Genomic DNA, 25699 nt, shown 5'->3' with positions numbered 1-25699 from the left:
AAATATATGTGATTTACTTCTTCCATTAAAGCCCTTCTCAAAACGTGAGGCCTGCACCCTTCTGTCTCAGGAACCGCAGGTGAAATGTTAAGGGAGATTCTTAGCGATTCGGATTAAAAACAACAACCTCAAACTACTGAACAAAACAATGTAATGTACGATTTCTGTGCTCAGTGGTTGTTGTCTGGGAAAAGCTGAAGAAACCCATGGACGGAAACTGAGCTGCAATTATACTTCTGAACCCCTCTGGTGCTTCCTACATCATATATCACACCACTCACATTAAAGGACTAGCCCATAAGGGCATCAAAGAAAAAGCCTTCGAATGAACTACGTCCTTAATCTCTGAGGCAACACGTATAGGCCCAGATTTATGGTGTCCTAGCACCATTCCAATGGCATTTTGTTGACACTAATGAGGCGTTGGAAGGGCAAAAGCGCTGTGCCACTTTGCAACCCTTTGCGCCACATTATGTCCGCGCCAGGCATAATGTATGCACAGGGGCATTTACGCTGTAAAAATGGTGCAAAGTAATTTGCAGCATTTTTATCCGCATTTTTTAATGCCTGCAAAGAGGCTACCTTTGTGTTCATTGGGCCTCTGGGTGCTTTGCAGAATTAGCATCATAATTTTTGACACTAGTCCTGCAAAGCGCCAGAATAGCGCTAAAAATGATTACGCTAGTCCGCCTGACTACCGCCATGATGTGCCGTATTGTAAATGGTGGCATTTGGGGGGCGCTAAGGGGCCCAAGAAAAGTGGCGCTGCACTAGGTGCAGTGCCACTTTTCATAAATTTGGGCCATAGCCCCCACCTCAACTTACACAGGCTCTGCAGTGCACATCTATTCAGTTATGCCAGAAGAAGTACCACCACTCTTCAACACTCACCTTCGTCTGTTACTTGCCAATCTTTTTTTTCAACATTGGTTCTTGCTTATGGCACCAAAAGATGTGAAAACAAATTTAAATTAAAAGTAAAACTTTAGGACCGTGCTTCAAGCCATATGATAACTGGATACGTCAAAACTGCCTGCAACTTAAACCTTTGAAATCAGAAACTCTGACTCACAAATTGGACCATATTGGTGGACAACTTTCAACGGCCGCAGGAATCTGTTGACTCACCTATACCAGATAGTAGTGTCAAATTTGGAAAGTTGTCTTATTCTTTAGTCTGTCATTGACAGAGCAAGTGTAACCAATGGGAAAATATCCTACCTGCATGCACAAACGTCACTGGTGGATTGTCCTTTTTCTTGTTTAGTTACAATATGTAGCAGTGTCTATCACCCTAATGCTGTCAACGATGAACTGCTCTATCCAGCTTTCCTTTGGATATTTGCATAATTCCTACAAATGCTGTATAAACACAGCCACAAGGTCAGTCCTCTATTTGCCTCCTAGGAAAAAATCTTACTAGCTCTACAGAGCCTGCATACTTTCTAAACGGACAAATCTCATAGCTCTTGCATCTCTCATATTACCCTTTAAAAATGGAAAATATTAGTGAGATTGCCCACCAATTCTGTAAAACTTACAAATCGGTCAATCAGGTATTTAAATCGTGTGAAAAATATTACAAATGTTCCCAAATATACTGGGTGCTATTCACAAAGGTAAACTTATGCATGAGTAATTCTACACATGTATGTTTGCGCTTACACTTTTGAGTAACTTTACTGCTTTTGGCACTCCACCGTTTACAAGTGTAAAGCATGAACGTCATTGTAATTTGTAATTACAACCCATGGCTTGCTCCTTGTGACCACTGGCACTGGCTTTATGACCACTGGCTTCAGAGGTGGCAAAATCAGTACCAGAACAAAGAGTGACTCCATTCTCCCTATTTTACGCCCATTTTCATTATACTAATTATGTTTATAATTGTATTATTCAGTATTAGTATAATAAACAATAGAGCACAAGTAGCTGGAATGCAGCATTTGGTTGCAGCTAAGGTAAGAAAAAATGCTTTTAAATGTATGTTGTGTGTGTGCGTATGCATGAGTGTGTGCTTATGTGGGACAGAGAGAGTGAATGTGCAAGTAAGTGTGAATGTATGTGTAAGCAAGAGTCAGGGGCAGGTAGTGAGAATGTGTGAGCTTGAGTGTAGGTAAGTATGAGTGAGTCATAATGAGTGAAAATGAGCGACTGGAATCGACTGAGTGGGAGTAAATGAGAATCAGGGTGTGGAATGATAATGAGTGTGAGTGGATGTTAGACCTATCGCAGGACAGTCACCCACGCCTTAGTCACAAGCAAGCTCGACTACGACAACGCCCTCTACTCCGGCACCTCAACTAGGCACATCAAAAAACTTCAACTCCTCCAGAACGCCACTGCCAGACTCATTCTGGAACTCCCACGACAAGAACACATCTCTGAACACCTGAGTACCCTCCACTGGCTACCGGTCGGGAAGTGAATCACCTTCAAGCTTCTCACCCACACATACAAGGCCATAGACAATGCAGGACCAGCCTACCTAAACCACTGCGTCTCCTTCCACACCCCCACCAGATCCTTCCGCTCTGCCCAGATGTCCCTAGCCACGTCCTTCGCATCCGTAAAACCACCAGCGGAGGATGATCTTTCACCTACTCTGCAGTAAAAGCTGGAACAACCTCCCCCTGCACCTCAGACAACGCCCGTCGCTCACCAGCTTCAGGAAGAACCTAAAGACGTGGCTCTGCGGATGAGGCCCTTCCCTTCCCCCGAGCGCCTTGAGACCCTCACGGGTGAGTAGTTGCGCTTTACAAATACTTGAGTCAATGATTGATTGATTGATTGATTAGACCTGACAGCCTTAGGTTGGTCACCCCCAGCTTTTTGCCTGCCTGCCTCCCTCCACTTTTTGACACTGTTTTTGATGGTTTTAGATCTCTGTGCACTTTACCACTGCTAACCAGTGCTAAAGTGCATATGCTCTCGCCCTTAAAACATGGTGACATTGACTCCTACCCAATTGACATATTTAGTTTACTTGTAATCCCTAGTAAAGTGCACTGCATGTGCCCAGGGCCTGTAAATTAAATGCTATCAATGGGCCTGCAGCACTGATTGTGCTACCCACATAAGTAGCCCCTTAACATGTCCCAGGCCTGCCAATGCAAGGTCTGTGTGTGCAGTTTCACTGCCCCTTAGACTTGGCATTTAATAGTACTTGCCAAGCCGTAAACACCCCTTTTTCTACATATAAGGCGCCCCAAAGGAAGGCCCTAGGTAACCCCTAGGGCAGGTTGCTGTGTAGCTAAAAGGCAGTGTTTGTGTTTTATATGCCCTGGTAGTGGACAACTCCTAAATGTGTTTTCCACTGATGTGAGACCTGCTTCTTTCATAGATTAACATAAGGGCTACCCTCATATACTGTTTGAGTGGTAGATTATGATCAGAAAGGAGTAGACAGGTCATATTTAGTATGGCCAGAATGGTAATACAAAATCCTGCTGACTGGTGAGGTTGAATTTTATATTACTATTTTAGAAATGCCACTTTTAGAAAGTGAGCATTTCTCTGCCCTTAAAATTCTTTTGTCCCTTGCAGCCTGTCTCCAATCCATGTCTAGGCTGGGCTGGTTGACAGCTTCCTTGTGCATTTCACCCAGACAACCACAAACAGAAGATGCTCAGTCACACGTGCACACATCTGCATACTGAATGGGTCTTCCTGGCCTGGAAGGGTGGAGGGCCTGACACTTACATTTCAAAGGACAGTGGCCTGCCCTCATACAATGGACTGCCAAACCCCCACTGGGATCCTGGTAGAGAGGATTGTACTGAAATTGTACCTTTTGCACTTCAAAAGGTACTTTTGGGTATATAAACTGGATCCTTGACCCTATCAACATAGACAATTCCTGGGACAGACACTCTGAACCAGATCCTGCAACCTGCCAAGAGGAGCTGCCTGGGTGGCCAAAGTACTCACATGGACTGCTTTGCTGTGAAAGACTGCTGCCTTGCTGTTGCCCTGCTGACTTGCTGGCCTCTGGCTCTCCTGAAGAGTGCTCTCAAAGTGCTTGGATTGAGCTTGCCTCCTGTTTCCTGAAGTCTCAGGGCCAAAAAGACTTCATCTCCTCAAAGGAGCTCCTTGTGCGGTGAAAATCGATGCACAGCCTGCCGGAACTGAAGCACAGCCTTCCCAGCATTGAGAAAATCCCTGCATCACCGAACCAGAAGGATGCAGCCCAGCTCCCTGAGTGGTGATTGATGCAGTACCATTGTTGCAACAGGAACTTTGATGCATAGCCCATTTGATTGACGCATCACCAAGCCGGAACGATACAGCCCAACTCCCTACAGGAAGGATCGACACAGCGCCTGCCGTGTGACAGAAACTCCAACACATCGACCACTGGGTCGACGCAGCACCTGTGACTTCGTCCTTTACCCCAGTATTTCCACACATCATCCATGGGCGTCAAAAGACCCTGCATCGCAAAGAGGATCCAAGCCTGCACATCAGAATTCGAAACAAAGCCATTGCCGCGTGGAAAAGAATCAACTCATCATCTGTGTGCACCCGGAAATCCGACACACACCTACCATTTTCCACACATCTCCTGCTCTGCAGTCCTCGTGTGTGTAATTTTGATGCAAACTAAGTACTTTGTGCTTGCAAGAGACAACTGTTGCTTTTAAGAACTAAAGACTCTTCTTATCATTATAAAAGTGATATTTCAACTTTTGATTATCAAATCTCGATAGTTTTGACCTTAATTTAGTCAAATAAATATCTTATATTTTTCTAAACCTGTGTGGTGTCTTTTTGTGGTGTTCTCACAGTGTTATTGCAAAATTTATTGCACAAATACTTTACACATTGCCTTCTAAGTTAAGCATGACTGCTCTCTGCCATGCTACCAAAGGATGGGCACAGGATAATTTGGATTGTGTGTGACTTACCCTGACTAGGATTGTGGTTCCTGCTGGGACAAGGGTGGATATCTCTGCCAACTCGAGACCCCATTTCTAACAGTGAGAAAGAGCGAATGTGAGTGAGTGAAGTTAAGTGCGTGAGTGAGAATGTGCTGTTATATTTGCAAGTATGTCATTGGCCCTGCTTATGAAAGTTAATTATTATCTTACAGAGACACACATGGTAAAATACTGAGCCTGGCATACTTCATGCATTTCTTAGCAGACAGAAGTGCCAAAATGCTGCCATACTCAGGTACTTTTTGACATTACAGTCACCTATGGTATATGGATGGCATAAATGTAAAACGTCTAGCACTGGCATTTTGGGGGCACCCAAAGCATATGAGGGACCCATGACAAAATGCTACCCCTAGCACAATGGAGGTAACTGTTGACATATGGTGGCATACACAGCACATTTTGAAAAAGAGCTCAATTCTTGGGGTCGCGTCAGGTTGCATTGGCGTACTAAGCCATGATAGGATTTGAAAATGTACTGAGAGCCCTTTCAGAGTCTATGGCTTTATTGCAAATTTATATGAAACTTGTGCTTTAAAATGCACTATTTGGTCACATTCTTTTCAAATATTTCTCAGGGTGAGAAACTCCCTCATAGAGGCTGGGCTTTCTCTCCTCACCCCCTCACTACAATTCAGGACAAGTTTTAATTCCCTGAAATTTCAAAGATTAAATCACGCACCATATTATAGATGGAATCTAAAACGGACATTTGTTTGTGTTGCATTTTCACATTATTCATGCAGTTATAATCAAACTTTAGCGATTTCAATTATTGTGATGTAATCAGGATTAAGGTAATTTAACATGACTTCCTGGAAGAAATAAGGCTCAAGGGTCATATGACGTCACTTTCTGTTGTGTCATTAAGGCCAAAGGGTATGTGATGTTACTTCAGCTACATCTGGCATTTTAGTAAATCGACGCTTGTTGTGCAAGATTACTCAGGCCCAGATTCATGGGGATTTGGCACAGGGCAGTGCAGCAAGTCAGCCCTACTTTTTTAAATATATACATGGTTCATTTGGCAAAACTGGCATAATCGTATTGCAACATCTCAAAATAAAATGATGGACGGAGTGTTGAAACTTTTCAAACATACCCCCAGTCTTAGATCTGTGTTTAGTCCATCGTTATTTTGCTTGCCACATCACCCCGGTTTGGACCATGCTATATGCAAATCAGTCTTGACCCTGCTCCCCAGAGGAACAGTCAAGCCTGAACTGCCAAGCCAGGTCCTCCCTGGACTGAAAACAAGCATCCTAGTACTGGTGAGGCAAATGTTAGCTGACACCTGGGCAGGGCTCTTTTTTTGTCCCTCCCCCCAGCCAACAATCTCAGTGAGGGAGCAGCTGCCCCCCAGAACTGGTTTGAGAATATCACAGTGGAGGAATCGCTCATTTTCTTGGCCACACTTTTTAAGGTGAACCTACAGGCTCAACAAAAAAGACGAAAGATTTCAATGTCTTGGATTGGGCATAGAGGAGCACTGTGGTATTATCTGCAGTAGGGCCCTCAGGAAATGCTGCAAAAGTGGGTGATGTTACCTTTAGGGTCTTTTCCCTATTTGCTAGGGAGGGGCCAGGATTAACTCTCACCCACAGGCTACTATCTGACATATATTTGGCATCCCTGGGCACCCTCTTCTGAAAATGACTAGATTTGTCGAAGAAAGAAGAAGGACTGCATCTACTGTTGTGATCTGTGATGAGACCTGAAATGCTGGACCTTCTCGCATGTGTGCCTAGGACAAAGAAGTGGACTTCAAGGGTCAGTTGAAAGAAGCCCTTTTCCTGAAAAGTCAAGCTGAACAGTCCCAGCTGGACCTGCCCTGGGCCTGCTGCTGGTGCCTGCTGGAGTGAGTCTTGACTTCCAAGTGCTGTTCCTAAGGTAATGGGACCCTTGGCTGTTTCAAAGTACTCCTCTTAAAATCCTGAAATACCTGAGACTTAGAAACTTAATGGCTCCAAAGACCTACGGAGGACCAAGACAATCCAGCAAAGTCAATCCCATGAAGGTTTGTTGCCAGAGATTTATGTTGCTCCGGCTCTGATCTTTTCCACATCAGCAAATCAATTTCAAGCGGACAACACAGAGAAGGTATTTGGCCAGACAAAGCCCTATTTGGCTATTGCTTGCAGCCTTGTCCCGCTGGAGGAAACTAAGCCGCACAAAGTGACTACGTTACAACACAGAAATATTCATCAAGTGAAGGCCCCAAAAGTATCCAGCTGGCGACGGGACTTACTTGGGCACACATTTTTAATTTCTCCCTGTTGGAAAATGGGTTATTGGTAGGGCAGGTAGGTACCTACACCTAGCAACAAGCCACTAACCTCCACATAGGTACAGTTAGGTCTCAGTAAATTAATCCCAGCTCAACCCTTGGTAGCTTGGCAACGAGCGTCAAGGCTTAACTTAGGAGACAAAGTGTAAAGCATTCAAATATCACAAAACAGTAATTAAATAAAACACAGGAAACAGTTTAAAAATCCAAAACCAATTTATAAAAATAGCTTATATTTTTATCTTTAAAATTACACAAAAACGATTAAAATCGGTTCAGGGGAACCGGAGATATGAATTTTTAAAGTATTATTATTTTCTAGCGCTTAGAAATAAAAAGCGCCAATCGGGTCATCTGGTTGCACCAGGACCGGGGCAAAGTCAAACTTTCAGGCCGACTGCGATGGAGCCCTGCTCGGCTACAAGTCACGGGAGGCCTCAGTTAAAAAGTTACCTTCTGACTTAGTCTCTTTTTTGATGTTTTTCTTCCCCGGGACGAACCTGCCAGTTGAATCCGACCTCCTGGAGCCCTTGTCCGGATACGCGAAGTCGGTTTCCTCGGTGGTGATTTTTACCTTCGGACTTAGTCGTTTTTTCGAGATGAAAATCCTTCGACCGGGATAAACCTGGATCTTGATCCGACGTCCGTGGAGCCCTCCTCGGATACGATGGCTGGGAGGTCCCGATCAACTTTTTACGTTCGGACTTAGTCTCTTTTTTGGATGTTTTTCTTTACCGGGACGAACCACGAAGTCAGGCCGGGTCACGGTTGAGGCAAGCCGGCTAGAATTTCCGCGGCGGGTCGGTCCCTCTCTGGAGCTTTTTTTCAAAAATTCTCAAATCTTTTCCAAACTTCTGGGGCTTCACCCAGATGTTCTTTTAAGGTTATTTTGGGGTCCACAGCTCACCCCAAGGGTCCAGAAGTTCTGTGATGGTCCTTGGGGGGTGCGGACTTCAACTCCCAGAATGCACCTGGCGCAAACTCCTTTTTGGCCACTGGACAGTGGTCAGCTGGTCGCTTTCTTCAGGAGTTGGTGCAGGGGACTCTGGTTAGCAATTTTTCACCTGTAGCAAACAGGGAGTCCCTCCTTGAACCAGTGGAAGCCAGGCAAAGTCCTTCTTGTGGTGAAGCCCAAGTGTGCAGCTGGTGCAGTCTTTCTGAGTGCAGGGTCCAGGTGCAGGCCAGGGGTCCAGCAGGGCAGTCCTTCTTCTTCTTTAGTTCCTTTCTTGTTGAATTCTGGAGGGGATCTGAGGTGTGGGTGCAGGTCTGCCAGTTTTATCCTTGCTCCTGGGTGAAAAGCAGGGGGGCCCTGGTTCTCCAATCAGGGACAGGGTCGTCCCCCTGTGATGACCACTTCCTGGGAAGTGTGGCAAAAATCCATCCCAGAAGGCAACAGTTTCTAAAAATCCAACATGGATGAATCTGATTTTTGGAGGTTACATCTGGCTGAGCCCACCCACTGGTGTGGCTAAAAATCATAAACACACCCCTCTCCTGCCCTCTCCTAATCTAATCAAGGGGGCACCTAGCTGTCTGGGGTTGCAGGATGTGGGGGTGTTGCTGGGTGCTGCAAATGTCCTTCTCTGCCTTTGAAGACCAGTTTGGCAGCCCTCCCCCTTCCTGCCTCACCATCTGCTGAGGGGAGATTCTCTCCCCCAAGCACATTCCTTTGTGTGAAGTCAGGCCACTTCACACCTCATCAAGGTAGCCTGGCAGAAGCTGCTGCAGGCTGGCCAATCAGAGCACAGCAGCAAAAACAATGCAGAGCTGAAATTGGCAACTTTTTAGGTAAAGTCTAAACTTTTTACCTGAACTAGTTATATTAAATCCAACAACTGGAAGTTGTGGGATTTATTATAACAATCAATTTGATACCAAATTCTTGGTATGTAACATTTAAGGAGACTTTAAAATTTAAAATAAAGTCTGCCCATTCTAGCCTATGAAGGCCATTTACTTCAATGAGGGAAAAACGAATTTGGCTGTTTTTACCTCACCAGGGCTTAGAAATCTATTTTTATAAAGTCCCTGCTTATAGTTACATGGCACCCAGCCCTAGGGGCACATAGGGCACACCTTAGGGGTGACTTATATGTAAAAATAAGGTAGTTTAAGACTTTGGAAGTACCTTTAATTCCAAAGTCGAATTTGCATATAACTTTAATTTAAAAGCAGCCAGCAAGGCAGGCTTGCTTTTAAAATGAGACTGGGCACCTCAGCAATGCACCTAGGTGTGCACCACCTATGCTGTGGTCCCTAAACCTACATGCCCTACCATATACTAGGGGCTTATAGGTAGGTTAACTTAGCCAATTATAATTAGCCTAATTTGCATATCCATTTTACACAGAGCACAGGCCCTGGGACTGGTTAGCAGTACCCAGGGCACCATCAGAGTCAGGAAAACACCAGCATAAAGTGGAAAATGGGGGCAAAAAGTTATGGGGCCTCTGCAATCAGCCCTAGTTTCTCACACTCCCTCTAGTAGCTTTACCACCAAAAGTCATCAGCTTCACTGGGACCTTGTTTGACAACAATCCAGCCTTGTTGAGCCCTTCTCAATCTTAGCCTGGTGCCTTACTCTGCTGAGGATTTGTGACTATTATTTCAGAGAAAATGTCCGAAGGTAAAACTTACAATCTAGTCGACTAGGTATCTTTATCCAACCAGTGCTCTATCACAGTCACCCTTAAATCACAGCTAGGTACTGGTAATGGTCAACCAGATTACCGTGGTTGATGCCTAGAACTTTTTTTCGTGCTATTTCTCTTTAAACCGTTTATAAAATCATAGCTGCGAATACCCTTATAGGATTTTTATCCTTTGAGTGTCATTTTCTTCATTAAATTATTCTCTATTTTTATAAATTGGAGTGGGATTATTATCACGCTGTGTTTTCAACTTTTTAACTGGTTCTTCAAAATACTTTACACATTTTTTAAGTTAAACATGTCCACTTTGTTCCTTAGCTTTAAGGGGTTGAGCCCATGTTTAAATTATTGAAGCTTATACTTGTAACAAGAACAGTGACCTTATTACTTACGGTGGACTACCATCCACTCCAACTAATACTCCACTTTCTCCCAAAAATCTTTGAGTATATTCTTATGAACACACTCAAAAACCTAGGCCACCCTCTTATAACTTCCAGATTGGACTACAGATATGGGCTGTGTTGGAAAATGGGTTATTGGTAAGGGTAGGTAAATACCTACACTTAGCAATAGGCCACTAACCTCCACTTAGGTCCAGTTAGGTCTCAATAAATTAAACCTAGCTCAACACTTGGTAGCTTGCCAACGAGTGACAAGGCTTAACATAGGAGACAAAGCTTAAAGCATTCAAATATCACAAAACAGTAATTAAATAAACAACAGAAAACTGTTTAAAATCAAAACCAATTTATACAAATAAAGAATTAGTGCTTTTTAGCGCTCAGATACGTACTTCTCCAAACTTCTGGATCTTCTCCCAGATGTTTTTTAAGGTTCTTTTGAGGTCCACAGCTCACCCCAAGGTTCAGAAGCTCTGAGATGCTCCTTGAGGGTGCGGACTGCAACTCCCAGGATGCACCTGGCACAAACTCCAATTTGGCCACTGGACAGTGGTCAGCTGGTCAGTTTCTTCAGGAGTTGGTGCAGGGGACTCTGGTTAACAATTGTTCACCTGTAGTAAACAGGGAGTCCCTCCTTGAACCAGTGGAAGCCAGGCAAAGTCCTTCTTGTGGTGAAGCCCAAGTGTGCAGCTGGTGCAGTCCTCCAGAGTGCAGTGTCCAGGTGCAGACCAGGGGTCCAGCAGGGCAGTCTTTCTTCTCCTGTAGTTCTTCCTTGTAGGTATCTGTGGTATGGGACAGGTCTGCCAGTTTTATCCTTGCTCCTTGGTGAAAAACAGGGGGGTCCTGGTTCTCCAATCAGGTGCAGGGTCCTTCCCCCTGTGATGATTACTTCCTGGGAAGTTTGGCAAAAATCAATCCCAGGGAGCAACATTCCTGTCGTGATGGGACCACTCACCTGAAAAGCAGGATGTCTGCAGGGGAGATGGTATGCCCCCAACCTCCTGGAATACCTCTCAGCACTTCCTGGTGGACACAGAAACCCCAGGAGGTGTCCCAAAAGGAAAGGGGGAGTGGAAGAGAAAGAGACAAAACACTGCCACATCTTGCCGGTCCAGCCAGGCACCCTGTATCTTCGGGGGGGGGCAGGTCGTTGTTGACAGAGTGATAGTAGAGTTAGTGCACTCAACTTCCTTGAAACTGAATCTCTCTTTCTGATATGGGCACGGGGGCGGTAGAAGGACACCGGGATGCTCCAGCACTTGCCTTGGATAATAATAACTGTTGGCACAATTACTATCACTGCATTACCAAAAACCCAAACTGAGTACCATAACAATGAGTACTTCGACACTGGGGCTGGCTTCACAGAGATTCATTGTTGCACACTACAATTAGAACTGTGGTTGCACTAATCATGCACAAGAAAGACAAACAAGGGCATTAATTATATCACATATAACTTTCCTGCATGCATAGGGTTAAACTAAAAGGAACAAAAACAATCCAAGAAACACAAATGTCTACTCTGGGTTCAAACAGTTAGGGTTGCCCTGTTTGGTTTCACTGTGTATGTGAAAAACCCTTCCAAAAGCAAATTCCGCAAAACTGAAACACAGGCATGAATGACACAATTTAAAATCCAAGAGTTATGCTATTAGAGAAAGAAAAGTCACGTAAATGCTCTTTTAAAATTGCACTGTCACCTTTTGTAATACTTGAGCTCAAGCAGATTTCCTGAAGCACATTTAGGCAAGTAACTACAATATTAATGTAGAATGTTCAGAAATGCATTTGTCTCTTCAAGATAAGCACTCAGCCAAAATACAAGGTCTGAAATACACCAGCTGTTCTAGGAAAGCGCAGCTCTCAAAGAACAAACTCCCTGGAGAATAGTAGTCACTTAGCTGCAGTCTTTTCCAGAGTGCTGGAGGAATGCCCGGTGTCAGCTGGTACAAGAACGAAGATAAGAATTGCCTCAAAAGTCCTGAATACGAGGATCACAGCAGGGGCTGGACTGCCAAGTCAGATGCTGAGATCAGGAAGCAAAACAAAGCCAAGCAGGGAGGCATGCTTCACTCTGCTATTTATAGCCAATCAGGAAAGCAGTTGAGTTTCCACACTTGGATGAGTCACCACACTCAATTAGAAGCACATGTCTACACCTGCTCACATTAGCAAACAAGAATTGGTAAAACAAGCATTGATAAAACCAATTGTGTAACACAGCACATTATGTTTACTTAGAAACATGAAGGTTTAACCAAGAACAGAGATATGATTTAACCCTAATCCCTGGGGATGTTGACAGATAACGCAGGAGGCACCTTGGGGATCCTGACAATTCCTAAAAAATCCATCATGGCTGAAAATGATTTTTGGGGGTTACATCTGGCTTAGCCCACCCTTTGGTGTGGCTAAAAATCCTAATCACACCCCTCCCCTGCCCTCTCCTAATCTAATCACCTAATTGTCTGGGTTTGCAGGATGTGATGGACGTGCTGGGTTGCTCCAAATGTCCTTCTATCCCTTTGAAGACCAGTTTGGAAGTCCTCCCCACCTTCCTGCCTCTCCATCTGCTGAGGGAAGTTCTCCTCCCCCAGGCACATCTATTTGTATTCAACCCAAGCTACTTCACACCTCATCAAGGCATCCTGGCCAGGCTGCCAGAGGCTGGCCAATCAGAGCAAAGCACTGCAGGGCTGAAGTTGACAACTTTTTAGGTAAAGTTTAAAACTCTTTACCTGAACAAGTTATATTAAATACAACAATTGTAAGTTCTGGGATTTATTATAACAATTAATTTGATACCAAACTTGAAGTGTCTGTCACTTAAGGGGACTTTTTTGAATTAAGATAACGTCTCCCCATTCTAGCCTATGGAGGTCATTCACTACAATGAGGGAAAAGCAAATATGGCTGTTTTACCTCACCAGGGCCTATAAAACTATTTTTATAAGGTTCCTGCTTATAGTTACATGGCACCCAACCCTAGGGGCACATAGGGAACACCTTAGGGGTGACTTATATGTAAACATAAGGTCGTTTAAGACTTTGGAAGTACTTTTAATTCCAAAGTCTAATTTGCATGTAATTTTAATTTAAAAACAGCCACCAAGGCAGGCCTGCCTTTAAAATGACACTGGACACCTCAGCAGTGCACCTATGGGGGCACTACCTATGCTGGGGTCCCTAAACCTACATGCCCTACCATATACTAGGGACTTATAGGTAGGTTAATATTGGCAATTATAATTAGCCTAATTTGCATATCCACTTTACACAGAGCACTGGCCCTGTGACTGGTAAAAAGTACCCAGGGCACAGCCAAGAGTCAGTAACCACCAGTATCTGTCCCAAACGTTTGAGTGTGATCAGGGCAAAAATGAGGACGTTCTTACAGTCTGCTGTTAGGTGCCTCCCAAATGACTAATTTACTGCTGGGCTGATTATTAACAGTTATAGACTCCAGTCCCTTGCTCCGGCTCTCACCCACAGGGCAGTCATGGGTTAATTGCTCGCCTGGTATACTACAGTCAGGGTTCTCAGGTCACAGGACAGAGACTCCTTGTTGCCCCTGGATTTTACATGATCCGGAACTGGAGATTAGTTCTTCATATTTTCTCAAATACTTTCCCCCTACAATTTCGCTGCATCATCTCAGAGCCTGGTTTCCGAAAATCTATTGAAACCTGTCTAATTACGCTCTAGTTCCGTGTTTGAAATACACGCAGCTAGTTTACGGGTCATAACAATGGGACACTCAATTTCGAGGGGCTATGAGCTTCCCAGCTTTTCATTTCATCCAATCCATCTTTTCATTCGTGGTTCTCTGTTTTACTTTTGACAATTATTTACTTGGAGATTATTCCAGAGAGAGTTATCCTATGATAATTAATTTTAGGTGACACTTTTTTTTCTTCTTGTCTGAATAATACCATTGTTTTAAACTGGAATTTATATAAGTTTTGTCGGCGTTCCGATGTAACTCTCTGATTACCCTTTTGCTTTTTTTCCAACAGGTGGCAGTATTGCAACTTCTATAAACATTTATTTTCGTAGGTACTTGTTTTAATATGGAAATAATTTATCAAAAGTAACTATTACTTAATTGTTTTTCACATTATTGCACTGCCATACTACTTGGACCCTCTTGTCTATTAAATTGTCACTTCAATCTTTTTCTGACTTCATTCGATTAAAAAACGCCAGGGAACAATCACTCACCTTTTTAACTATTCCACACTTTTATTACTTAAACCCGAATATTTATGATCTCCATGGTTTTTCCTACTTTCATTTTAGGTCCTTGAATAAATTACACACGATATTTACTAACTGCGGTTACTAAATCCATATAAAGACATCATCACAGCAATCACATCTCTGAGTTACTCATTCAAATTTATTAGGGAGATATGGAAGTTGAATACAGCCTTCTCTAAATAAATCTGGTCACAGTCTTTCACAAAACGACATGGAAATACAACATTTCAGAAAGGGAAACAGATCAAGTGACATTGCCCAAAGCAAATTTCAAAGTTGTTCCTGTGGAAACATGCATCTTTAAATTCTGCAGGAACACACACACCCTTAGAAATAGAGATTTTTCATCAGCGAAGATCCTTTTCACACTAACCCCGAAGAAATCAATGGTCTCGAGATAAAAACAGGGAACCTACTGTTGTATTTAGCTATCATTCTGTCAGTGTATCCAAATGCAGTTCAGGTTCCCAGGTTACTGGAACACATAGTAATGTGACAGCAGTATTTTGTTTAAATGTGTATATATAAAAAAGCTTTGTCAAAGACAAGAGGTCGCACTGCTGGGTCCATTTGTCTTTGTCAATAGTTTTAGCAATATGTTACTGTGTGTACATGGTATATTTTACACAAGTAAAGACTTTGAACTTGTTGACATTTGTTAATTCTCTTTTCTTTAGTCCAATTTCGTGTTGTTTTAGAATTCACTTTACTGAGTTGTTCAATTCAACTGCTCCCTGGTGAAGCTGATTGAAATATGCTCAGCTTCTCTAGGAATCAAGTGCAAAAAGCAAAACATGGACAAGAGACAGCAACGTGGAACAGTGGGACGGGAGTGAAATCCCTGAGGCTACAGGTGGGAGAATACAACTGGGGGGCTATGAAAAAGCAACACTGGGGTGTGGGGGGGCAGAGGTAACATAGGGGTGCGGGTAGCGGAAGCAAAATGATTGGCAGAAAAAGCAGCATGAAAAAATTAAACGTGGAGAGAGCAATCAGAGTAGGTGGGAAGAAGCACGCAGGCAAGAGAGAGAGCCTAACACAGAGCAGAGAGAAGGAAGGAGAAGAAGATTAGGGAGACAACTTGAAAACACACATGTTTGCCTGGAATGCTTAAACAAAAAAGGAAAAAAGTAGCACTTGAAAAATGAACAGTTTAAGAACACAATTAAAGCACCCATGTTCGCTCCAGGGAAGGGACAAACACAAGGAGAAGAAGGAAAGCCCACACAAGCTAATAAATAAGACGCAAGTTAATAAGAGTAACAATGAGGTTAACCAATGGTAAGCAATGGGCGTACTCAACGCCTACTGAAAGTTAACAATACGTTTTGCAACAGACAGCGCATGTGCTGTCGAATAGAAGGAACCTAAAAGCGATATAACACAAAATAATTGAAAACATCAACAACTTGAAGATCAAGTTTTTTCACAAGTTGTTAATACCATTATCTTGTCATATTGCAGATGAGCAATTTTTTTTTGAATGAATGATGTATATACAATATCTTTTTTGACAAGTCTTTTTACTCTTACCAAAATACATAAAACTAACATGCGCAAATGAAAAATACGCAAATGAAAAATGGTGTGTGCCAAATTCTACAAAGAACTGAGTTCACTGTGCAAGTCGTAGGCAGATCAAAAAGTGACTTCAAAACAGAAACTTCATTCAAAGTATATCTACGGTCCTACAAACGAGCACACATCCAATCTATGAATATATATAATAATATGAATCTAAAATAATGACATTTTGCTGGCCTAACTACAGTATCATCATGTTTCCCATTTATTTTACCTTCAGCACTATTCACCAGATGAATACAACAGTTTGATTCTGCGAGAAAGCTCCTCAGACATCATGATCGTTTTTGTATTAAGAACATAACTAATTAATGCCAAGATTTTGGGAGTCCATACTGAAAACATCTATCATTTTATAGCTTTCAATAAAGCTGCCTGAATACCCCAAAAGTCATGGCTAGATGATGATATTTGACTAGCTCTTGTGGGGGCATTACTGGATGAAGTCTTCACATAAGATTCAATAGCAGGAGAGATAAGTCAAGACACCGATCAACTAAGTTGGACTCTCTCATCTTTCCGAACACAATCAAAAGAGACCGAGTACAGGTCTGAGTGGGTCGTTGATTCTATGGGTGGTGATTGATAGTTCAACTATATCCATGCAGCAGCATACAATGCATTGTCTTGATCCTGATAGGCTAGAGGGTTTATATGTTTACTACATTTGTTGCTTTGGTTTGCTATTTGTAACTGTTTTTCCCTCATCTAGGTTCTCACACTGATTGAGAATATTCCACCAGTTTCAGGTTTCATATTTTCGCAGGCCTCCACAGAGAGTCAGGAGTGGGGAGATTTGGATTGGCCCAGGTGGCACACTACTCCCACCGATGCGAATCTTCCATGCCCGCCATGACTCCCTACAGTGGGCTGTCCTGGACCGTTAACGGTCTTCCAGACAAGATCAAGGGGGTTATTCTAACTTTGGAGGAGTGTTAATCCGTCCCAAAAGTGACGGTAAAGTGACGGATATACCACCAGCCGTATTACGAGTTCCATAGGATATAATGGACTCGTAATACGGCTGGTGGTAAATCCATCACTTTTCCGTCACTTTTGGGACGGATTAACACCTCCTCCAAAGTTAGAATAACCCCCCAAGTGTTCTGCTGTGATGCAACATGCCCACTGTTTTCTGCCGTCTGTTTTGATGCTCCAGGAAACCCATTTACTGAGTAAAAATTGGCCATTCCTACACTGTCATGGATATGATAGTGTGCATTATGCAGGGTTTGACAAGGGACTTCAGGGGGGTGGAGATTCTCTTGCGTGGTGACCCGGTCCTGGCTTGACCCTCAGGGTCAATATATCGCCTTGGAGGGCTTGGCGGAGGGTTGCCCACTAAACTCCCTATGCGTTAATGCCCCATAACCATTTTCCGGGAAATTGTGGTGCACCTACCACGCAGCCTTACCCATATAAGGCTGACTTCAATGCAGTTATGGACCATGCCTTAGACTCCACCAGACCCCAGTTTAACACCCATTTTCTAAGTACAAAAGCACTTCTTAAGTCGGCAGGCACTCTGGGCCTGTGTGACAATTGGAGGGTCTGGCACCCTAGACAGAGGCAATCCACCCATTCCTCTGCAGCACACCATAACCACGCACACAATTGCATGTGTTTTATGCCGGCTTCTGATACCCCTAATGTGTCACAAGTACAAATTCTCCCTCGAGGGATCTCAGACCATGCCCCAATATTACTCCTTCTGAGAGACACCAGAACGGTGTCCAGCCCAAAGTGGCAGCTTAACTCCTGGCAACTCCAAGATAATCTCCAAGACCGTGTCTTAAAGCAAGACATAATGCAATACTTTCAGCTTAAAGAGAGATCGTCCAATAGGTGGGCGTTCTCTGGGTTGCCAGTAAAGCCACAATCAGGAGGCACACTAAGAGGTTACTTAGGCTAACAGGGAACACGCAACATCAATGCATTGCACACCTCCAAGCTAGAGCACTTGACCTTGAGTTCGCCCACACCAGACAGCTAGCTCTCATTTGGAAGGAGCTTAGACACCTCTCTTTGGAGGCAGCAAAGCAGATTTGGAGCATGTCGCAGGTCTATGAATGGGGGGGGGCAGAACAGAATGCTACAGCATTGGTTAGTGACCTGGCTCTTGGCCAGTAGGGTGATCCCTGAAATCAGTGATGGAGGTGGTTGTGTGCTACCATGCGTCCTCTGTCATTGCCCAGGCTATAGACGATTATTACTCATTCCCTTATGCAGCAGTACCATGGTCTGTCAATGAATTGAGGATGACTCTCCTAGACGAAGTGATGTGACACTTGCTCTCCTCTCTGACAGTGAATGTCGAGACCTGGGGGCTATAATCACTGTGGAGGAGATTGTAAAGGCTATTGCGGCAATGGCTCCTGGTAAGAGGCCAGATCCCGATGGCTACCCTACACAATTTTGTGCCAAAGATAGGGATATTCTTACTCTGCACTTACTAAATCTGTGCACTAAAGCGGTGACCACTGGTTCCTTTCCAAGTGACCTTAACCAAGCCACAATCGTAGTAATCCCAAGTCATTACCTCAGTCAACAGTATGCTCAACAATCGCCCCATTTACCTCATAAACGAGGAGGTAAAAATAATCACAACCATTATAGCAAGGAATCTGAAACGAGTTCCTTGGTCCCTAATTCATCTGGACCAGTGTGACTTAATGCAAGACAGGAGCAGATAGCACTGCCTGAGACACCTTCACGCAGCACTGGCACATCACCATCTTTTATCACCCCCTACTAGCGCTCTTGCTAGTAATCTTTAAAAAGGCATTTAATACTGTAGACCGGGGGTACCTAGCAAACGTGCTTGAGCGAGGAGGCTTCAGTCCACATTTTCAGGGTTTCTTCTAAACACTTTACGCCAGCCCATCAGTTACAGTCCTCATTAACGGAGCAGTTTCTGGTGAATTTCCCATCAGGCGAGGGACCTGCCAGGGCTGTCCCTTATCCCCCCTCCTGTTTGCACTTGTTATCAAACCCCTAGGGAGGCTTATAAAGGATGACATGCTGATTCAGGGATGGGAGTGGGAGTTGGGACACAGAGACAGCATAGCCTTATATGCGGAAGATGTTCTTCTATATTTGGCAAATTCGGCTACCAGTGGTCCCCATTGCTACCAGATACTAAGGGGCATATTTATACTCTGTCTGCGCCGCATTGCGTCCAAAATTTTGATGCAGATTCAGCGCAAACCTAACACCATATTTATACCATGACGTCCAACCCCGCGAACATCAAAATTCCTCTATGTGCGTCATTTTCTGGATGCGGGAAACCACCTTGCGTTAATGACATGCAAGGTAAGCGTTCCCGTCCAAAAAATGACTTTAATGCCTGTGCGCCTTATTTATACTCCTGTGCCATTTTCACGCACAGGAGGGGGGCGGGCCTTAAAAAACGGCGCACAGCCTGATATGCGCTGTTTCTTAACGCCTCAGGGAAGGCAAGCGTTAAGGGGCCTGTGGGCTCTCTTCCATGGTCTCTGACCATGGAAGCAGTCCAGAGGTGCCCTTCTCTGCCCCCAGGACACCCCTTGCCACCCTCGCCCACCCCTGGAGGACACCCATGGATGGGGGGACCCATCCCAGGTAAGTAGAGGTAAGTATAATTTTTTATTTTTTTAAAAGTGGCATAGGGGGGCCTAACTTGGGCCCCCTACATGCCACTGTGCCCAATGGCCATGCCCAGGGGACAGAAGTCCCCTGGGCATGGCCATTGGGCAGGGGAGCATGACTCCTGTGATTTTTTACTGTAACCTGACTTGCACCATTTTTTGATGCACAACCCCCATTTTTCCCTACGCCAGCGCTGCCCGGTTAGAGTCATTTTTTTATCGCAAAATTTCCCACACCCAGTCTCTCACCATTGGTTTCGAGAGATGGACTCACTAGTGATTGTCTTTCTGGGACACCAGTCCAGGCCGCAGCTAGCATTTCATACATGCCATCCCTCTCCATACAATGGTGGGCCAGGCATGTCTAATCTATTTTTGTCTCACCTAGCAGCCCAACCTCTGGTCCACGATGACTGGATCAATGGCGGTTGGTCGAATCCAGCATATAGGCTGTAACTACGTACATTTCGCTTTCCTCGTATCTTGACAATGCTCTATGGAGGTACTATCCCCACTCCAGATGTGACCCGCATGGTGTTTCATGGATGGAGAGCAGCCCTCAGACAATCAGTTTGTTGGTCTAGACTCCCTCAGCAGACTCCCTTGTGGCATGGCACATTGTTGGGGGAGGGGACTGCCTTGGAAGGGTTTGGTTCGTGGAATTCCATTGGCATCACAATCTTGGGGGATGTGTGGAGGAGAACCCACATAACTTCCTTTCAGGAACTAGCGTATATCAATTCCTTGTCTAGGACATAGTTCCACAACTACTTGCAATTGAGCCTCTCGACGGCTTGGACTGGAGGCACACCCTAATGGCCCCCAGGATGATCACAATATCATTCAAACTCCAATTCATGCAAACATACTACCTAGAATCTGTGTACCTCTCACCCGACCGGCTACTGGTCCAGCCTCCTGGCGTTGCTCACATATTCCCTCTGATTTCTTTCAAATGTCAAGGATATGTCCATCTTGACACGATGCTGGGAGTCAGTGCTAGCTGATCTTTCCGATGGTTTAAATCTTGAGATTCAGCCCTTCCCGTTATAGATCCTGTTGAATGGTGTTGGTCACGCAACAAAACATAAAAAAATATGGAACAAGTGGTGTGGAGGAGGAGGTTTGGACTCAATATGAAGTGGCCTGGCTTGTTATGTTATCTACTTGCGGGTTTGTAATGTTTCTCAATACTGGTCCTACGAATATGATGTATGCTGGGTCTCGAAGGGGTTTACTGTCAGGCATCAATGTGACTTGTTATAACTCAAAGAAAATAATAAAAACTTGTTTATCAAAAAAAGATTCAATACCAGGAAAGGATAGCATATTAATTTTTGGTAATATATAACTCTTCCTTGATAGTGCTGTAAACCCCTTCTTCCATATGTTATGGAAATCTGATTAAACTTAGATCAAATCCAGCTGTTAACATTATAATAGTAGTAATTATCATCACCTAAATGACTCAACTACTGTTGAGGTTGAGTTATTAAATGCTGTATTTACTCTTATGTCAACAGGGTAAGCACATAATATCAGAGGAATTTACCTTACGGTTCAATGGCCAACAACATGTCATAGCAGCCAGTTTAAAGAAGGTTCTTGTTGTACCTGATGTGGTTTTACCTGGTGTAGTTTCCCCTCACATTTTTTGCCTTCCAAACTCCTGTTTTGTAGACTTAGACCCATATTTATACTTTTTGACGCAAAACTGTGCCGACGCAGTTTTGCGTCAAAAATTTTACCGCCGGCTAACGCCCTTACTTTGCACCGTGCAGGCATCAAATTTATACTTTAATTCACGGCGGGGCAAACCACAGGTGTGGGACTTTTTTTTTTTACTCAAACCAATGCGTCACATCGAAAAGAAAAACAACGTTAACGCGGCGAAAATGACTGCGAGCCGGTTTACGACGTGGCAAACCGGATACACGCTGTTTTTTGACAAAACAAAATGGATTCCAGATGCCTGCACAGGCCCCAGGAAGATGACAACAGACCAGAAACAAGCCAGGAGTACAGGGAGAAGAAGAAAAGAAAGTGTCGCTTCAGTGCAGAGGAGCAGGAAATTCTGGTGAAAGAGGTGATGGAACACCAGCACCAACTGTTTCTCACCTCAAAGTTGCCAATTAGTAGGAGAGAGGCAATATGTAAACAAATTGTTGACAAGATCAACAGCGTTGCAGAAGTACGAGAGCAGTCATCAAGTGCAAGAAACGCTGGCATGACTGCAAGCGCAGGACCAAGGAAAAGATGGCCAGGAACAGGAAGGCAGCACTGCAGACTGGAGGTTGGAGTCCACCACCTCAAGAGGCCCTCGACCACATGGAGGAGATGGTCGCAGCCGTCATCCCAGAGGAGATCATCACAGGGATTCAAGGATAGGACAGCGCAGACTACCAGGAGACAACACACATGCAGGGTAAGTCGCATGGGGAATTAAAATGCACAAATGGGGAGTGGACATACCTACTACACAATGCATGTAAGTTATGATATTCAGGGAGTGGCGTGGGTAAGGGGGCATGTCACAAGGGCATGGGCTGTACAAAGGAAACCTGGGGCACAGTACTACACTACACCAACAACCTTTGCATGGGGATATGCTGCCATGCCAAGGATGTTGGAAAGGTAAAGCCAGGGCAGGAGGGTAGGGTACAACGTAAAACTGGCAGCCCGTAACACGTCAGCCAGTATTCTCCCTACATGAACTAGGGCCCAATTAACAACCTCTGGCCATATCTGCAAGTGGAATATAACATTGAGAACAGTTGCCATTACCACCTCTGCTGTGTGTGCAGGTCAAGTAGCTAATGTTAGTAACGTCCCCATGGATCAAACACACCCATATTACAGGGTCCAGGATGACAACATTATCAATCCCCTAAAATCAATACAAATGTCCCAAACCTGTCAAATGTGATTGTCCATAGTTGCTACAAACATCAGCCATTGTCATAAACATTAGGAGGTACACAGCACTAATGTCATACCCATGCTGCACATGTCAGGGTCCACCCTGTGCCTGGGTCACAATAGCTCCAATGACACCATGCAACATCCCAAATGCCATACTGCTCAGACAACAGCATTGAGGGGGAGGACATATGTAACTGGTTACAGAAATACACCTGCACAGTCAGAGGAGGAAATGGAACACTGATAGGACAATCAGTGCAATCCAATGCAGCACACATTCCCCAACATCATTACCAATGCTGACATCTGTATCGTGCCATACCAATGCTATACATAGTATATGCTAGATCTCAACAACATATAGGTGGATGTGAAAGATCAGAGATTGGGGCAGTTCCAGAATGTTAAGTGTGGTGCTAGTGCCATCAGAACACCCACAGCCAGTGAAAGGCCTCACCATGAGAATGGAAGTAGACTGAGGGTTGAGTAGGACAAGAAGGTGGCAATTCACAATTTGGCCTGAACCAACACCTAGACGATGTGATGCTGACAAGTCCACAAACTGACCACAATGCATGTGACATGCAGATGGGGCATAGGCCTGGGAGAATGCTAATATGAAAGACAAGAACAATGAACAGGAACCAAGATCACAATGTGAAAATTATCGGAAGGCAGGCATGTCACATTACAAATGCCACAACACAGACACACTAATTGTACCGTATCTCATTGCAGAGGGTGATGGCTCTCCTGTGTAAATGCCTATCCAGGTCTACCCTGATGACATGGATGACAAGCTGACAAACATCAGCCAGCAGACCCTCCAAGATGTCCTTGGAACCATCCAGACCCCACCTTCAGTCACAAGGAGGAGCACATAACTAGCAGCCATCACAAAGGACCCACCCACCACCCCAATTGTACGTCCTGCCAGCTCCAACACAGCTGAGGACTCTGACGACCCTGGCACCAGCTTTGAGCGAACTGTAGTCGGAGAACAGCGGGATCTGGCCAAGGAGGTGCGGGGGCGGGGATGCAAACTGTGGCAGCCAGCCTAGAGGGGGTGTCTTCGTGCATGATGCCAACTGAGGAACAGGCAGCAGCTATGCAAGGGCGAACAACAATCTTGCAGGAACTTGAAAAAAGGTTGAAGGAAATCAGCACAGCTGTAATCGAGTTGACCCAACATCTACAACAACAATCCTGTCAATGCGTGCACGAATGCAATATTGAACCCCTCAGGGCCGACCTGGCTGCCTACCACAGTGATGTGGCTGCTATTCTTAAGAACCAGCAGCTTCTCCTTGCTGCAGTACTGCCCTTAAGAGCCCCACAGTTGGCAGCTACTGGGATGTCTGACTCCACATCTTCAAACACTGAGGTGTGTGTTGCCCCTTCACAACCACCACCACCAAGGACAGAGGAGACAACACACACATCAGAAGATGAAGATGTGGAACAGATCACCTTCACCTGTAAGAGTACCCGGTAGCACTAGTCCCTGCCACATGGCCACCTATCACCAAGGTTCTGTGCTTTGTAACATACCAGTCTTGCAACAACTGTACTCAAGCACTGTTCTTCAGCACACTGTTTATCTTGTCACCCTGCCCTGTGATTGCCTCTCACTACCTCATTGACAAATCGTGTCCCTCTGCACTGTCTGACACTTCACCCCAGCATGTCCAATGACATGTCCCTTTGCATTTGTGTAGGATCACAATGGAAGATGTCACACTAATGGACTCACAATCATGGACAATGTACATATAGCACTACAGCACTTTCAAATAAATAGCACTTACACAACAACTTAGTCTCTGTGTAATGTGAAACATCAACCGTGATGGCCATCAGTGATGTTTACCTCAGGTCAATGATTATTGATTGTCAATACACCTGACCTAAACGAATGTTGGCTGATAACTATGCACGGTGGTCTGGATTGTACCATCATCTGCCCTTCCTGAGGGTTGTTTCTGAGGAAAATAGAAACCATAACCATAATGCTATGTTGGACAGAATAACGCTTCCTCAAGGGATATCTAAGCCAGAAAAGAGTGCCTTCAACTTTTTCTTCACGCCAAAACTTACGTATGTGACATTTGCCACAATTTTTACCTAACACACACCATACAGCATGAATGGATGTGTATGAGTTTCCATACAAATAAGTCACCGGGCTGAACATTGTAACAAATGATAGGTGTGAGTCATATATACCATACTACATGAGAGCAAACTACCAGTCACTTTATAAGGATTCGCTTGGACATCAGGCTGCATGCAGACTTAACACAGTGTCCTCAATACCAAATCTGGTAGCAAAGTATGTGACATTGAAAACATACATCACAAATTAACCACACTTTGGGATAAATAGTAACCGTCAGTGGTGGGTGCAATGGATGGCCGAATCTTAGCTAAGTAGCTTTGGTGTAGCTGCCAATGTAACAGCTCAGTTGGGATTTGGTTGCAGCATGGGACACAAAAGCTAATACAAAAGAGACACTCATGCCAAGGCCCTGATCTACAAGCATTTGACACATACTGTAAAGGGTTACCTAAATATTTATTAAACAATAAAAACAGAAGCTAAAACCAGGGGAAACACCTTACCTAACCTAAACTATTCTAACTACACATTACCCACAACTGGCCCTAACTAACCTAAGCTAAGTTTACTTATCACATTTAATGAAATGATCTAAACATCAGCCCCCCACCTCCCTTATAAGACTGGACACATGGAGGACAACATATACTAACCTAAACACATACTATCTTATACTAGACAAATATATATTTTTGGGGATTGTTTTTTAATATATATATATATATATTTTTTTTTTAAACACCAAAACCTCAACATCGTCTAACACACATAATAAAAAAGAGTTATAAAAAGGATCATACCCCACCCCCACAGACTACTACTAACTAAACTAACAGCCTATACTAACCTAACACTAAGCCCTCTAAACCCACTAATTAAAAGAACCAGGAAAGAGGAGGG

General features: G+C 44.2%; 1 protein-coding gene across 1 annotated transcript in view; it reads right to left on the bottom strand.

Annotated features, from left to right (window-relative positions):
- LOC138277424 (carbonic anhydrase 13-like) overlaps positions 1-25699 on the bottom strand; it is a 124043-nt gene that overhangs the window by 22849 nt on the left and 75495 nt on the right. The window lies entirely within an intron of this gene.

This window comes from Pleurodeles waltl, chromosome 2_2, assembly GCF_031143425.1.
Source record: "Pleurodeles waltl isolate 20211129_DDA chromosome 2_2, aPleWal1.hap1.20221129, whole genome shotgun sequence".
In the NCBI taxonomy this organism is placed as follows: Eukaryota; Metazoa; Chordata; class Amphibia; order Caudata; family Salamandridae; genus Pleurodeles; species Pleurodeles waltl.
The sequence above is the reverse complement of the archived record's forward strand: the minus strand, read 5'-3'. Positions and strand labels throughout refer to the sequence as shown.